The following is a 17199-nucleotide window of genomic DNA, read 5'->3' on the forward strand; positions in this document are numbered from 1 at the left end:
TTTCTTAGTACTAACACCTACCCCTGGAAACCTAGTTAATAATCAATACTTTATTAGGCAGTTGAGATTTCGTAGGCAGTATCTGTTTTACTCTCCAAACTCTTAAATCCATTAAATACGTTAAAAAGCCAATGCTGGAAACATTTGTTATCAATTTTTAATTTAACACACAATACACTGAATTTATCTATATCATGTATATCTCCCATCTTTTTAAAAATTGTCCCATTTGAATCATTACCGTTTGCTTGCTTTCACTGTCAGAGAGTGAATGTGGTATCTGGCAATCTCTGTAATTCTGACATCCCATCCCTAGCCATCCCTGCCCTGCTCCCACCAGTCAAAACAAACACACCCTGGAACGTGTTTCCACTATTCTCCGTTAAGCTTCACGGAAAAAAATAAATCTGATGAAAAATAAGCCTGTCATAGCAGTTGCTAAAGATGCCTACAACAAATTAGCAAAAGAATTTTGAGAAACAAATGATCATTCCAGGTAGCCGTAGAGTACAAACACATGGAGCATTTTTGAAAATTGATCAGATATCCCAGGCCACATAGCAAATCACAAGAAATTCCTCAGTAAATTCTGGGAGAAATGAATTCCAGTTTCCCATGAGGCGGGCAACTAGACAAGGCATCCTTACATGGGATTTCTCTCGTCCGCATCCTCATCCTCAGGGCCACTGTCCTACATCCTGGATCCCATTCCAAACAAGCCATCTGCTCACAGGCCTTTGTTCCGGGCTTTGTTTTCAGCGGGAACCAAATCTAGAATAAGATCTTTCTTTTGAACTTTTCGTGCCCATCCTGCTCACTTTGGATTTTACTCTTAGCAGCGCCTCCCGAGTCCCTAGATGTGTCCTGCAAGGTAGCTGGGGTTAGTCAGTTTTGAGGGTTCCCAGGGTCCACTCCATACAGCACTCACCTGGAGGTTGAAGCCTATGAAATGCTGTGCAAGTTTTTCTGTTCTCAGGCAAGTCGACTGACTGCACTTTCCTTTGAAAACGTGTTAGCAGTTTTGGGGGGTTTAGCTCTCAGATTTGCCAGAAGCCCCTTTGCTTTCCCCCCATCTCCACCTTTGTAGTTGCTGATACCAAGAAGGTTTGGTGACTCTACATAACTCACACCAGCCCACCTGTGTGCAGGCGCTCTCCCCCGCTCTCCCCAGGGGGGTCGTGTGATCATCCAGTTTCGCTCTCCTAAACGGCATTCCGCGTCATTCCATTCTATTCCACGGCCACACGGGGTGGGAAGGGTAGATTTAGTAAGTGACCCACAAAAATAGGTGACTGAAGAGAAGTAGTGGTCATCCCTTTACAAGACATGCTAATATAAGTCATAGACGAGTCAGGATAAATGTTAAAATGAGAACATAATGAGAAGAAATGATAGGTGACTATGTATCTTATTTGTAAAGAGGAAATTGTTTTTCTAAGCTTAAAACCCTGCAATACAAAGAAAACCACGATAGACTCATATGTATAAAAATTTCAAAATCCGATTTAGAAGAATGACAAATTAGACAATAAACAACAGGCGAGAAAAACACTGGCAGTTCATCTAGCAGGCAAAGGATTAATATTTTTAATATATAAATGCCATGAAATAAGTCAGTATGGATGATACAAAAACCTGTATAGAAAAATGGACATATGGCATAAACATGTAACTTGTAGTAAACACAATGAAAATGACAAACACATAAGTAATTTTCAAGCTATCTAGTTAGCCCCCAAAATGCAAATTAAAATAATAGCGTAATGTCTTTTTTTCCCAAATCGCCAATATCTTAAAACCGGGTAATGTCTTTTCCTAGCAAGGATGCCAGAGAACCAGCATTTTCAAGGACTGCGATTGAGAATTAAATTGTTAACAATATTTCTGTAGGGCAATAAAGGGTTAAAAAGTGTTACTGTCCTTTGACCAAGTAGTTAAGCTTTTAAGAATCTATCTTAACGACCACAAAAGCAGACAAATATTTGACAGAAAGGTTCCTATCAGTGTCATTTACAATAACAGAACATAGAAATTATCTAAATATTCAAAATAGAATATTTTGTAGCCACTAAAATATATTCTCTCAAGGATAATTATACATGCATATTCAAATATTATAAATGTATTATCAAAAGACTGAAAGTAATATATGTTCCTTTTATTTGGGTTGTATGGTTACATGTGGTTTTGTTGTCTTTTCCCTATACTTTTCCCTGTTTTTTAAGTTCTTTAATATGAATAATCATTGCTTTGATTATAAAAAAGTAAGTTAAACCATCTGGATGTTACCTGACAAATACAGAATAAGAGTAAAAGTAGGTCGCATGTGAACTTATGTGAGGGTTGCAAATTGCGTCATCAACGCATCCTCCTTCTCACCACAGGGATAATCCTACCTTCGCAGAACAGATTCGTTTGCTCATCATGACATCCTCTGCCCCGGAAACACATAGAAAAGGCGAACTCTCCATTCACCTGTTTCTAAACCCTGAGCACCACAAGCCCTTCTCTTTGTTCTTGTCAGGTCCCTCTTTTTTTCATTTAAATCTGTTATTGAGGGACGCTTGGGTGGCTCAGCAGTGGAGCGTCTGCCTCCGGCTCAGGTTGTGATCCTGGGGTCCCGGGATCGAGTCCCAGATCGGGGTCCCCCTAGGGAGCCCACTTCTCCCTCTGCCTCTGTCTCTGCCTGTCTCTCTGTGTCTCTCATGAATAAATAAATAAAATCTGTAAAAATAAATAAATAAATAAATAAATAAATAAATAAATAAATAAATATATATATATTTGAATCTTGGTAAAAGGCATCATCATCTACTCAGTCAACACAGCTGGATCCTAAGATATCTTTAACTTCTTCCTATATCTAGTTTCTACTCCCTGCCAGGTGGGACACCCAGGAAACTGGAGCTGGCCTTAGACAGGGGCCCTCACTAGTGCTGGGGATAGCGAGCGGTGGCCCAAGAAATAGTAGATCAAATAACTGGGCAGGCTCCAAAGGAGGAATCATGTGAAAAGTCTAGACCAGTGGCTCCTTACCACCTGTGAGATTGTGAAATGTGTTAAAATGTAGATGTCAGAGTTTCCCCACAAGAGTTCACTCAAGAATGGTTCAACCAAAGCCACCAGTGATCTCCTCGTTGCTAAATCTAGTGGACACTTCATAAGACTCATCTTGCCTGAACTCTTAACAGAATTTGACACTCACCAGAAAAGCTCTCTCCACCAGGCTCCCCCACTCTGGCCAAGAGCTTCGGTTGCCTTTGCCTGCTCCTCCCAACTGCTCATTCTCTAAAGTGTTGATGCTCCCTGAAGCTCGTATCCTTCTCTTCTTGGCCTATAAACTCTCTCTGAACACCGTGATATCTTCAATTACTCTATACATGCCGGAGTCTTCATAGATCTATGTTCACATTTAGTACTCTCTTCTGAGCTCTTGGTACACAGTAGGTGGCTAATAAATGTCCACTGAATGAGTGAATGAATGAATTATGACAAACATTTCCAAGATGTATAATTACTTTCACTTTGGTTGCATTTTTAAATGGTTTACTTCTTGGTGACATGAAATGATCTTCATCTCATAATCAATATCTCTAATTCGTTCTTTATCCAGCAAATTTCGTGCAGAGTTTGGGAATTGACATAAACTGTCATATAAGGGAGTTCTTTGGGATGACCCATCTTCTTTTTGACTTGCGAGCTAGTTACGTCACACATCATTGTTTATCCTACAGTACCTAGGTTAGGGCCTTAAATACCCTCTCCACCAAAAGAGCCTAGAATTTATTGGGGAAAATTATTGATTCTATGTAGTGTAGGAATAAGATGAACCTAGAATACCAGATAGCAAGGAAGCTGCCAAAGACCACGAGGGCCGTGTCGAAAATACTCAGAAACCAACCTGAAGAGGCTCTTGCCAGCCAAAGAGAAACAATTTGAGTTTTGAAGAGATCATTGCAGTGATTAACTCCATTGATCCAACAGGTTCATAGTGATATTTTAAAAATTGAATTGTTTACCTTCAAAGAATCAGAGGAAACTGATTTTTTAAAAAAAGATTTTATTTATTTATTCACGAGAGACACACAGAGAGAGGCAGACACACAGGCAGAGGGAGAAGCAGGCTCCATGCGGGGAGCCTGATGCAGGACTCGATCCCAGGACCCCCGGGTCCTGCCCTGAGCAGAGGGCAGACGCTCCACCACTGAGCCACCCAGGTGCCCCAGCAAACCAATTTATCACCTTCAAAGCCAGTAACCCAAAGGAAAGAAAAAATATTCACCCTGCCTTCTATATGAATTAAATCACTCAACAATCAAATTGTAAATGAGTTCAATGTCTCCAGAGTTCTATAATAAATAATTTGCAAGAAGTGATAGAAATACCACTATCTCTGAGTCTCAGGGAGTTAGTGGATCTGGGCATTGAGCAATAGCTGCTGACATCACACACACACGAAGGCCACACGACATGCCTCCTCACGATAGGACACAGCACTACCCAAAGAGTACTGGTTATAAAATGAAAAAAGTTCTGGGGATTTAATGCAGAGCATCGTGATTATAATTAATAATTTGCATAATATACTTGAGAGTTGATAGCGAAGTCGATCTTAAGTGGTCTCACTACCAAAAAGAAACAGGAATTGTGCGACGTGACGTGAGTATTAGCTGAAGCTACGGTGGTGATCTTTCTGCAATAATAGGTGTATCCGGTCAACGTGTTGTACACCTTACGGTAGATGGTGACTACGCCTGTGGTGGGAACGACACACAGAGAAGCTGAATCACCATGTGGGGCACCTGAAACCAATATAACATTCTGTGTCAATTATACTCAAAGGAAATTTTAATTGATGGGGAGAAACGTGTACGTCTTAAAGTTACGCGATGTTATACATTGATTATATCTCAATGCAGGTGGAAAGGAAAAACAACACAGTGTCACCTGTAGTCTTGCCATAAGGATTAAACATGAGTCTGATCAAGACCTTAGATCTAAACACCAGTTTGCAGGAAATACAAGGGGCAGAGGAACATGTTGAATTGCATGATGATTATAGAATTAAAAATTCCGCACTGTGGGTAATTCTGCCGGTCAAATGAAACTTGACTTTTAAGAGAAATAAAAAGATGGGGGAACACTGGAGAACAAGAGAGACTTAATCCCAATTTTTTTATTTTTTTTATTTTTTTTTAAAGATCTTATTTATTCATGTGAGAGAGAGAGAGAGAGAGAGAGAGAGAGAGAGAGAGAGAAGCAGGCTCCATGCAGGGAGCCCGATGTGGGACTCGATCCCAGGTCTCCAGGATCACGCCCTGGGCCGAAGGCAGGCGCTGAACCGCTCAGCCACCCAGGGATCCCCATCCCAATTTTTTTTAATGGGTGAGACTAAACTATAATGACTACTGATGTATCTGTACAATGAAAATATTCAAATGACACAAATATTCGATCAATAGATCATTTTACATGACCGTGTTTGTACAGTCATATCTGATCAAGGGAGACAGGTGTTGAGACCTGAATAGGCTGCATTGGATGGGTTTCTGGAGTGACTAAGAAAGTTCTAACCTTGTAACCTATTAAGCAAACATTGGTTTTGCAGCTTCTTTTTCATCAGATTTGTTTAAAAAATATATAGTTTTTTTTTTTTTTAGGTCTATGTATTAGCCACTATTCTTTCCTGCTTGTGTATCCTGCTATGAAGACAGGTGTGGGGACCATATGATAGATATGTTGAGAAACATGTCAGGTTGCATTTTTACACTAAAACTTTGAGTCCAAGACCGACTGCACGAGTACAAATAAAGGAGCTGTAAACTTTGCATGAGAAGGACTCGGGAGTTCAGGGCGTGCTGACGTGTGCTAGGACCATTCCGAGAGCGAATTTGGTCTTTGGCTACGTTAGTAAAAAGGCAAAATCTAGAACAAGAGAGGTGGTGGGTGCTCTCCATGCTGTTTGGGAGGTTGTAGGCTCTGTATGTCCACAGGGATTCCCGGCCCAGAGGGACACACAGACCGGAGGTTCTCAGAACCAGATGATACAAGAGATAATGAAGCAACGAAGGCTTTTTGCTCTGGAAAGACTAGTGTGAAAGATGCGTGACCATTATCTTCAAACATCGGCCAAGTAGCCCGTGGAACAGGGGAACATGGTTGTTCAACACGATCCTAAGATCGGTGGGTGAAGAGACAGGGAGACAAACTGCATCTCAAAGAATTTCCCGACCACCCAAGTCTGAGAAAATGTGATGATTTCCTTGAAGAACCAACAAGGTTCTTGGCCCGGGGATTTAGTTACAGGTGGGATGACCCCTTGGGGATGGATGGTGGATACGTGTCCAAAGTTGGTGTGAAATGAAACCCGTAGGTCCATTGACCCTGCAGGTCTTTGAATCCTTGTAATTCTGCAGGGCACAATCCTTGCAATTCTGGGACCAGGGGCCAACAGTTTATTGTCAGTTCTTACTTCATTTCCTACCATGATAAGGATGAGCCATGAGAAAAAATAAACCATCTTTCTGGTTTTGTCATCTCCTGTTAGAATGCAACCGAAACTCTACCCTTGATACGAGGAACAAATATAGGAACAAATTTGAGAAGCTGGGATCCTGGCTAAAAACCTGTGTGTGATTTTTCAGGCCCGGCGGGGAGCGGTCACAAAGGCTTCACCTGGCAGGCCTCCTGCAGGCGCATCCCCGGCTCTGCAGGACTCGTGCCGGCTGACCATCTGCCCTCCCGGCCCAGCCGCCTCCATCCGGAGGTCCACTTCTCGGGACCCTTGAAGACGTCTTACCCCCATGGCTCCGGTATCAGGTACGTCTCCACGTCTAGGCCTCCGTTGTCCCCTCCTCCAGCCCCTCGATCAAACGTGAGGCACATCACGTTCACAGATGATCCGTGAAACCACAGGAGCCATTACGCTGCGAGGCCTGTGTGCACACCTCCTCCGACGGCCCGACCACCCCCGCGTCCGCAGGGATCGCGCGAACCCTGCCGGGAGCACCATTCCGTGGGCAAAGGGGACCACGGTGGCCCGGTGCCGCGTCCCAGTTGGGCCTCCCGCTTACACCACTGTGGCCGGACTATCTTATTTTTCTATTACAGTCACTGTCACCTTGATAGCTGTTCCGAGGTCTCCCACCAGTAGACGGAGGTCTCCCTGGGGTCAATAACTGAGACTCTTCTGCTGTGTGGATGTCTCGTCCTTTACCTTCCCTGAGCCCCTTCCGGGGACGTCTCCTCCCATCGTGGGCAGCAGCCGTGGGAGTCTCAGCTGATCTGCCATCGGAGCCAGTGGAAACACGTCATCAACGTCCCCACCACGCCTTCCTTCAGGGGAAGCATCCTCCTTAGGGTTGTCACGGCGGGGACAGTCCTGACCACACGTTAGTGCCAGGTGTGGGCACGTGACCCAAGGGAGGCTCCAGCCCTACGCCATAGTGATGATCTCGGAACTCACGTGCCAGGCAAAATCACAGCCTTCCCGAGGATTTTTCTGCCATGGATATGGGAAAAATTTCTTTCTCTTCTTCTGGGATCTCGAGTGCTAAAGTCTATAAATTCAAGCTGCTTTGAGACACTTTCCTTGATTGGAAAAAGCTGTCTTCTGTGGGAAGAATAAGGCCAACACTCAAAGGAAGCAGAAGAAGACAGAGAAAAAGATTGAAAAATCAACTCTTAAGGCCCAAATGTACCGAAAGTGCACTTCAATCTTGCAGCTACACGAATCAATACGTTCATTTTCCTTTGATTTGGGTCTGTGTGAGTTGAGTTTCTCGCTGGCAAACCAAGAATTCTGATTAATACATACAGTACATCGCAGTTGTGTGTTTGTTTGACATAATGCTTTCCTGGATAATTGTGTTAATGAGACGAGATCTGAAATTAAGACTCTAAAATGAAGATAATAGCATTCGATTAATTCTGTGACATATTCATTTATTCAATTGTCATTATGAAGGGTGAGATTTGGGAAGGAGGATAAGAAATCATTTATAGCACAAAGCTCTGATACCTCGATTGCAAAATTCTAATCTCTATAAGATGACTACAACGTAGCTATTTCTGCTTGAGAAATGAGTGGTTTCTGCCCAATTCTGAATCTCTGCCTTATTGTGTGTTCTGAATTAGTACTTCCGTGAATGGGAAATATTAATTCTCATCAGAACCCATTTGGATTCTGACAATGGTTGTGATTTATATTTGCATCTAATTATGTTCTACTTAAAAGGGACAAGATTGGGTGTAGCAGAGACCGAATCCTGTTGAGTCCTGAAGAGGTGAGGGGTCTCCAGAAACCAGAAGTCCGGTGAAGTTGGAAGAGGGTGGCTGCGAGAACAGTTCATCTCGTCTCTTTTATCCACTTAACATCTTCAAAGCAGACGCTGTGTGGGTGCCCCTCTCCAGATTTCCAATGGCTGCTGTAGATATTTATATAAACATCTACAGTATTTTTTTCCCCATGCTCCTGGGGGGAAAAATTATGTTTTACTTGAAGAAGCTTTATGACTGTCCTGATTCCTCCAGTTCTTGTAGTGATTAATCTCCAAGTTTCTCAATAGCTTTGGTTCCAAACTCCTGCTGCACATCAGGATCATCAGTATTACCCGGGGAGCCTTCCTGGGAGTCCGGGTGTGGACGCCACTGCTGGATAGCCTGTCGCTCGCAGTGAGGTCCGAGGACCAGCTGTGCTGGCATCACCTGAGAGCTCTTGAGAAATGCAAGACCATTGGCTGCGCCATAGACGCATTGAATCAAAATCGGCAACAGAGACCCCCATGTGATTCTACGCACCTTAGTGTCTAAGGAGCATCTACAGAACATGGTCAACAGACCTGGTCCCTCTCTCCTCCATTCCTACTCTCAAAAATTCTGGCTTCTACCTAATTAAGAACATTATGCAGTGCACTTCAATTTGATGTATTCTTCACCTGGGCCTTGCTCCAACAAAATTTAAATCCTATCTGAGACCATAGGTAAGAATAGGTTTTAAGCTTTGTAAAGGTCGTCTTCAATGGCTCATCCCATTTATTTTCAGAAGGATGCTCCCTGTTGGCCTGGACCACTAAGGCGTCCAGAGCTTTATCTTCTTGTGTTTCTTGATCTTTGCTTCCCGTGTAGGTTTTACTTTCCAAGGCTGTTTTATCTTAGACCTGACATTGTCTTTCATCTTGTGCTACTAAATCTTCAAAATCTTTCCTTTGACAGATTTTCCGGGCTCTAGCCTTTCATCTTTCTGGCCAGCTTTAATTTTGACTAATACAGAGACCCCACTTTCTACAGGCTCTCGGGCTAGATGCATGACCTATTATTCCGAGTTCTAAACTTCATTTCGAGAAAATTGTCTGTCAATATCCATTTCCAGGCCACTCCGACTTGACTTCAAAATGTCCGGATAAAGGGGATCCATCAATCACTTTGACATCTTACCTTCCCACTGCTAGATGCTTGATGTTACTCAAACCGTCTTCTGAAGATCTTCAATTTTTCACTTTTCATCTGGACATTTCGATGTCATATAGATGCAGTAGATTGGAAACACACACACACACAGAGTGATTAGCTTATTATATTCACAGCCACAAGGAGTAAGCAACGATAACAGGAACATGAGGATTGTTATGAATTAAGTCTGCTTCTGGTCTTTACTTCCTCACTTCCAGAAACTTCACTGCCACACCCTTTCAAGAACCTCTCCCCTAATTAGACCCTGGACGAGGCCATCATCAGGAATTGGCCACTTCTGACACCTTGAAGGCCACCTTCCCACCATCTGGTCAATAATTGTTTATTGATCAGCTTATACTCCCTCATCCGTGCCTGTTAACGTTGATTCAGGTGCAATCACCCAGAACGTGAACTCAGCCTTCCTGAGGTTCCCACAGAAAATCAAATTACCTAAGAATGTCATGGTTTCTGAGTCATGGAATCACACAGAAAGGTCGCATCCCCTATGGCACGATATCACCGTTCTCCCAAGCCCAGAGCTTCCCAGAGAGGACTCCATCGTCCTCACTCAACAACACTAGCATGTAAGTCAGAAAGGGTGTGAATGGGGACACCTGGGGAGCTCAGCGGTTGAGCATCTGCCTTCGGCTCAGGGCGTGATCCCAGGGTGCCGGGATCGAGTCCCACATTAGGGTCTTTGCATAGAGTCTGCTTCTCCCTCTGTCTATGTCTCTGCCTCTCTCTCTGTGTCTCTCATGAATAAATAAATAAATATTTAGAAGAAAAAAAAAGAAAGGGTGTGAATGTATTTAAAGTATTCCCATGTCCTTATATTAGCCAAGAGATGAAAAGTATTTATTAGACTTTGGTAAAATAATGACACATGCTGTCGTTTCTAGTGTAACCATTAGAAGAAAAGAAATAGGGGCGCCTGGGTGGTGTGGTGGGTTGAGCCTCCGACTCTTAATTTCGGCTCAGGTCATGATCTCAGGGTGGTGAGATCAAGTGCCAACTCGGGCTCCACGCTCATCACGGAGTCCGCTTGGGATGCTCCCTCTCCCTCTGCTCCTCCCACTCGTGTTCTCTCTCTTTCTTTCGCTCTCAAATAAACAAATAAACCTTAAAAAAAGAAAAGAGATATAACATAGCTGATCCTTGAATGACATGGATTTGGGTTGCGTGAGTCCACTTACGTACAGACTTTTTTCAATAAATACAAGACAGGACTGACTGTAAATGTGTTCTCTTTTCTGTGATTTTCTTAGTAACATTTTCTTTTCTCTGGCTTACTTTACTGCAAGAATAGTGTACAATACATCTACAGAATACATGCGCGCTGTTTATCTGTAAGGCTGCTGGTAAAAAAAAAAAAACTTCACGTGTGAGCGCATCTTTATCGAACCTCCTTCTTTATGGATATTTTCGCTAGGTTTTTAAAAACCTCATTGAGAAAGTAAGTTCGTGACTTTCTGACTTCTTTTATTGCTCGCGAAAATTATTGCTGTCAATCCTTTAATAGTAATATGTCTTTTTTCTTCCATTGCTTTTAAGATATCCCCTTTGTCTTTAGTTTTCTGAATTTTCGCCATGATGTATTAGGTGCGGCGTACCTTTTACTTTCCTTCTCGGAAGTCGTACGGTTCCTCGAGTATGTGATTGGTATCCTTCCGTAGCTCTGGAAAATACTCACTACCTCCTCAAATATTGCTTCTTCCTCATTCTCTCTACTCTTTTGTTAGACTCCGATTTAATATATATTGAGATTTTCTTACTACGTACTTCTGTTGCTTACTACACTAAACTCTCTTTTTTCCAGGTAGTAACTATATCTTAGGTCAATATCCCCAGCCCACGGTACAGCGTACTGAATCATGGAGACAATTCCACTCCCAAACTACCATTTAAATACAAAATCGAAATCCTGTGGTTGTCAATGGTGGTTTATAGCAGAACAGGAATATTCATTAATATTCCCTAAAACCATGTAAGTGAAGGAGGGCCAGCAGGAATGTACCCAGGAGTGTGACCCACAGAGGGATCTTTCATGTTCACTTTGGCTTCCACCAGAAGTTTGCCCTACTAGGCAAGAATAAAGGTTTATCATCCAAGCCCCCATTGGGTAATAATAGATCAACCCAAGGGGGAACAGATGAATAAACTTTAGCTCCTTTACAGGTTAAAGGTTTTCATGGTAGAAACCAACCGCCATGTTTCACATGCTCACACGGGAAAATACTTTCCAGGCTCCAAACACCTGACATCTGTACATTTCTCCGTGTCGTCGTTTTTGGTTTTTCACTTTTTTTTTTTTTGAGATTTTATTTATTTATTCACGATAGACAGAGAGAGAGAGAGAGAGAGAGAGAGAGAGAGGCAGAGACACAGGCAGAGGGAGAAGCAGGCTCCATGCCAGGAGACTGATGTGAGACTCGATCCCGGGACTCCAGGATTGTGCCCTGGGTCAAAGGCAGGCGCTAAACCCTGACCCGCGGGGAGGCCTTCCAGAGGATTCCCGTCCTCCAGTTGCCCACCCCAGCCCTGGAGTCCTCCTCACTGGGGTTCCCAGCATGTAACAGAGATAAGCCATCCCCAGATCCCCCCCACCCTGTCCCCCCGCCCTGTCCCCCCGCACTGTCCCCCCATCCTGTCTCCCCACCCCGTCCCATCCCATCCCCCCATCCCATCCCATACTCCCTGTCCTCTCCCGTCCCCCTGTCCTGTCCCATCCCCCCCATCCTGTCCCATCCCCCCCATCCTGTCCCATTCCCCCCATCCTGTCCCATCCCCCCATCTGCCCCCCATCCTGTCCCCCATCCCATCCTCCCTATCCCATTTCCCCTGTCACCTCAGTCTGGTCCCCCATCCTGTCCTGTCCATACCCCCGTCCCATCCCATACCCTCTGTCCCATCCCATCCCCCCCGTCCCGTCCCCCCGGTCCTGTCCCCCACTGTCCCATCCCCCCCACCCCATTCCCCCATCCCGTCCCCCCATCCCATCCCCCCTGACCCACAAAACTCCATGAGCATAAAAAAACAGGGTTTGGAGGCCGTTGTGCTTTAGGGTTTTGTGGGCGGCAGGAGGACGCGGAGCCGTGGCCTCGGCTGTCAGGCATAAGCTAACCTCATCTCTGTCGGGTGGACACGTGCCAGTCCTGCCCGGTCGCGAGGACCTGCCGAGTGTGGTGCTCGGAGGCACGAACAGCCCTTAAAGGCGGCAGCTGGGGCTGCAGCAGGCGGGTCCATGCGTGTCCCCCCCACGGCCCCGTGAAGCGCTTACGCATCCGAAATCGGCAGGCTCTGGGGCTCGGGCTCCCGGGCCTCCTCCGAGGACTGGCCGCCCAGCCTAGCGCTGCGGGGGTGCCGTTGGCTTCTCGGATAATAATATCTCGGCCCGATGGTGAGAGAGAGAGAGAGAGAGAGAGAGAGACTGAAGTTTGACTTCGTTGACCGTTTTCCTCCAAGGCTGCTCCTGAGCCCGTCGGGGCCCTGGAGGGGCTCCTGCCTTCAGCTCGGGTCGTGTCTCAGGGTCCTGGGTTCGAGCCCCTTCCCCGCTGTGCTGGGCTCCCCGCTCAGCAGACAGTCTGCTTCTCCCTCTGCGTCTGCCCCCACCCCGATCGTGCCCAGGCCCCCCCCCCCATTGCTCAAATAAATAAATAAATAAATAAAGGAGAGCCTGTCTGTGACCTTCAACAGCCGCTCAGGAGCCTGAGACTCGCAGGTCGGCTCCTCAGCCCCGTTCCCCGCAGGGACGTCCCCGTGGCTGTGCATCGCGTGTGGCCGTGGTCCCAGACGGAGGCCCAGCAAGCCCAGAGGTTCTTGGGGGCTGACGGCCCCATGAGTCCCGCAGAGAGTCGGCTTCCCCCCCACCATGGGTTCCCCGAGGGCTCCCCTCCGGCCGCCTCCGTGGGCGCTCAGGACCCCGCACGGGACCGCCGACGGGCTGGACAGGAGGAACTTCATACAGGCTCGCGGACTTGCCTGGGCAGGTCACCATTAGGTGGCCCCCCTGCGTACGTGGGACCCCCGGTGCCGCCCCCACCGGGCCGGCCGCCAGCGTATCACCTGCACGGCTGTCGAGCACCTTGGTGGCCAGGCTGCAAAGCCGGGCGGCCAGGGCTGGAGCAGGGGGCCTGCGTGCGTCCACCTGCCCCAGTGGGGACGCTGGAGGCCGAACTGAGGTCATGGCCGTTCAAACAGGGCCATCGAGCCTCACTCACGCCCTCATGTACTGGCGGCGGCGACTCTGCGGGTGTATTTATATAGGGACCGTGAGGAGGCTCAAGGAGGTATCGTTCGGGTCCGGCGATAGGTTACAGCCCGTGGGGCACCCGGCTGGCTCACCTCTGACTCCCCACTTTGGTGCAAGGCACGACCTCAGGGTCGTGAGCTCAGGCCCCACAACGGGCTCCGCATTGGCCGGGGAGCCTGCTTCCCCTTCCCTCCCTCCCTCCGCCTCTGCACACTCTCTCTCTTTCTCTCTCTCTCTAAAAAAAAAAACCCACAAACCAGTAGCAACCCATATAATGAAATAGTAAAAGAAAAGCTGCTTTAGGGGCAGGTAGGCCTGCATACGTTCATATAGGGGCGTCTCGGAGGCGCTTTCGAGGACAACAAAGGCAAGGTAGTGTGCGTGCGACGTTGCAGCAGACGTGCAAAGATGTGCGTGAAGGATGTCTGAGGGGAAGCAGGGAAACCGCTAGGGAGTCAGGCTAAGAGGACAAGAAGTTCTGGGAGGGAAAGAGTGGCTTTTCACGCACCTGGTTTGGTGCTGCATGAGCGTTTTTAGCACCTGCACGTATCTTACAGCTGAAGAAATGGCACCGCCGACCCAGTAGTGACCTGCTAGAACTCACTAAGATAACTCAACGGGTGTTAAGATGCTGGAAGTCCTCCCAGACCGTCCTGCTCTCTTCGTTTTTACGGCGCTGAGATCTTCTGGGTGTCGTCTGCTGCGACCCAACCGCCCTCGGTGGATCCCCTCTGACCCAAGCAGCTCACTGAAGCATCCTTCCAAAATAAGGTCAGATCAGCCTGTTTTATTTGCTTATCGTTTTATCTCCCTGAACCCGGAACAGCACCTCATGCACAGTGAAGGTAAATAAGTAACAACAACGTGCAATAGGTCAGACGGTGGCCAGTGCTGTCCAGACAACTGAGCAGAGGTGAGGAGGGATGAAGTGCAATCTTTTACAAGGTGATTAGGGAAAGTTTTATCGTTATTTGAGGAGAGACAAAGGATTTAGAAAAGCAGGGCACAAGACTGTGGGGAAGAAGAGATTTCCAAGCAGACGAGTAGCAAGTGCAAAGGCCCTGAGGTAGCTACGAGCATATCAAATAATATGCTGAATTCCTTTTAAAGCTCACATTTGAATGTATAGAATCATGTCAGAAGTTAACATAGGAATATGAATGCGGGAGGTTTCATCTATCTGGTCGCTTCTTTAATTCCAAGGGTTAAAGGCACTAACCAAGGAAATAATTTTGCAATTTTGAGCAAACCAGGATTACTGTTCTAAGAGAACTGGAGCTGAGGTTACCAGCCCAAGAGAATTGGGGTGGCCCCTTTGAGAACTCCTGGGTGAGAACCAGAGGGGCCGATTAACAAGTTGCAGAGATGCCAGGCAGTCTGGCCACCGACCCCGGGCCGTGAGATTCGAGCACCTTCTTACAAGGACATTATCCAGTAGGGACTATCGGCCCACGCCTGTCGGGCGGAGCAGCGTCTTAGCTCCGACCCGGCCTCGGGGTCACACAGCCTGGTCCTCAAGCCCGCTTTGGGTCTGCACCCCCGGCCCAGGTGTCGGCGAGCCCCTGCAGCCCCTGGCTCCCAGCACGTGTGACCAGGGCTGCAGCCTCCCCGTCACCGCGCTGATACCTAGTTTCGCTCTTTCTACCAGGGCGTCTCTGACCCTCAGCGGTGTCTTCAGGGCTTTGTCCTACCTGAATGGAAGGATGCAGTCAGCGGGTGGCCTCGGGCAGAGCCACAGACAGTGCAGACCTGCCGGTGTGCCCGCTACACAGACCAAAAGGCCGGGACCCCTGTTGCCTGACCTGAGAGCCGCCAGCTCGGCTCGCGCCCGTGTCCCCCCTCTTCCCCCGTCTGCCCTACAGCCCATGGCCGGGCGTCTCCTGGTGTGCAGAGTAAGAGAGACAGAAGCACAACAGGCACCGATGGCCACGTCCCTGCTGCAGCCCCTTCGCCTCTCTGGGACCCCCGGGCCGGGCATCGGGCTCCTCACGCGGATTGGGGCTCCCCCAGGACCCAAGGTCGTCATCCACGTGGCACTGTCGTGCTTCCAGGGAGAGCAAAAGGGAGAGGTTGGGATCTTGAGACTCAGAAATGGAACCTTCGAGGCTCAAGTGCGGGCTCAGCCACTTACTGGTCATGTGCCTCCAGCGAGTGACCCGCCTCCTTGTAGCTCCTGTGTCGGGCCTGCAAACTGGGGGAGAAACAGGGCGTCTAAGGCACGGGGTTTAGGCACTCCGTGAGTTCATGCATTTGAAGGGTGTGGAGCAGTGCCTGGCTCCCAGGGAGCTTCCACTCCCTGCAGCGGCAGGGAGGAGCCGTGGAAACAGCAGAAGTCCCGGCAGCCCTGTGCTCCCCCACTCCTCCTCCTCGTGCCCCTCCCCATTTCTGCTCCCAAGCCGAGCTTGCTTCCCACTCATGCTTTTCCCCCAAGGCAATTACATCACAAGTATGGAGCTTCTCTCTCCGGTTATTATTTTTTTTTCTAAGACCCAAGCAGAAGAGAGGAATCAAATGACTATGTGCTCAATGCCTTTATCTTCCTTGGGATAAAAAGTTCAATAAATTAGGACCTTCTTCCAGCTGGTTCCCGGGGAGAGTACAAAGTCACCTTCCGAATCACCACACGTTTTGAGCTGAGTATTTCCACCTGAACGCTGCACATTTCTGCAGCCCGGCGTCCTTCGGTTGTCTGCTATTTTGCTCTCTGCCTTCGGCTCAGGTTGTGACCCCAGGGTCCCAGGATCGAGTCCTGCATCAGGCTTCCTGCATGGAGCCTGCTTCTCCCTCTGCCAGGGTCTCTGCCTCTCTCTCTGTGTCTCTCATGAATAAATAAGTAAAATAGTTTTTAAAATTAATTAATTAAAAAAATAAAATTAATTAATTAATTGACACGTTGGTTGTACATCAATCCCTCGTGAGCTAGATGTACGCAGACACCCCCTAAACCACTGCTTTGCTCTGGAGCACTCCAACGAAGTAGAGTTCCTCACCGTCTACAGCGTCTAACATGCTGCGGCCACCCTCCCGCTGGAGTGCCACTCCGTGGGCCCTAACGGGGGTGCTCCTAGCTTATGGTGATAACCTCCCTGTTTGGCTCTTAGTTCCCGCAGCATCTACCAGAGCTACATCGCCCGCTCTGACCTCTGTGTCTGCCCAGCAGACCCTAACTGAGTCCTACAGGCATGTCAAGCTCAACATTTCTTTTTTTTTTTTTTTTTTTTTTTAAGCTCAACATTTCTAAGACACAATGTAGAGTCTTGCTCTGCAAGGCCTTCCTTCCTGTTGCCCCTGAGGGTGTTGGGAGATCATAGAAGGGCTTCAATCAGAGAAGTAACATGATTCGGTTTGCACTTCTATAAAATTTCTCTACCTGGTATGAATAATATATTGTGAGAGGGCCGGAGTGGGTGCAGGAGTGCCAGTTAGGGGGCAGCTGTCGTCATCTACGTCAGCGACCATGCGGGTCGGGACTGAGATCTTCCCACTGAAGATGGAGA

General features: G+C 47.5%; 1 long non-coding RNA gene across 1 annotated transcript; it reads left to right on the forward strand.

Annotated features, from left to right (window-relative positions):
- Positions 1-6649: 6649 nt before the first annotated feature.
- LOC140608443 (uncharacterized) lies at positions 6650-16514 on the forward strand. The gene is made up of 3 exons (XR_012010479.1): positions 6650-6819; positions 14260-14473; positions 15351-16514. It is a non-coding gene; the product is annotated as an uncharacterized lncRNA (long non-coding RNA).
- The last annotated feature ends 685 nt before the right edge of the window (positions 16515-17199 follow it).

Source organism: Canis lupus, chromosome 17 (genome assembly GCF_048164855.1).
Source record: "Canis lupus baileyi chromosome 17, mCanLup2.hap1, whole genome shotgun sequence".
Taxonomy (NCBI): Eukaryota; Metazoa; Chordata; class Mammalia; order Carnivora; family Canidae; genus Canis; species Canis lupus.